The sequence below is a fragment of the Brassica oleracea genome, chromosome C1 (assembly GCF_000695525.1).
Source record: "Brassica oleracea var. oleracea cultivar TO1000 chromosome C1, BOL, whole genome shotgun sequence".
NCBI classification, from domain to species: Eukaryota; Viridiplantae; Streptophyta; class Magnoliopsida; order Brassicales; family Brassicaceae; genus Brassica; species Brassica oleracea.
This window is the reverse complement of record NC_027748.1, coordinates 40835527-40835850: the sequence shown is the minus strand read 5'-3', so window position 1 is coordinate 40835850 and position 324 is coordinate 40835527.

The window sequence follows — 324 nt, the reverse complement described above, 5'->3', positions numbered from 1 at the left end:
TCTCAACTCTTTTTTTTCTCTATGTCGGGAATGTGGGCACTAATTTCCCGATTCATGTAGGTAAAATTGTTTCTTAGTTTGTGAGATTGAAAAGCGTAGATTGATTTTAAGCATGATTGATGAGAGGTTTACTTGCATCAGCTTCGTCTGCCGTGGGTGTTGAGTTTCGTCGGCGCCAGATGTTAGACATGCAAGAGAGAAGATCTGAATATGTTAATTTCGTGTTTTGTTTTTTCTTCTCTCGTGTTTTGTGGGTTCCACTCTTTGCTCAGGCTGTACAAAAGATGAAGTCTGGCTAGGCCGTCTCACTTCTCTGAAGTATTC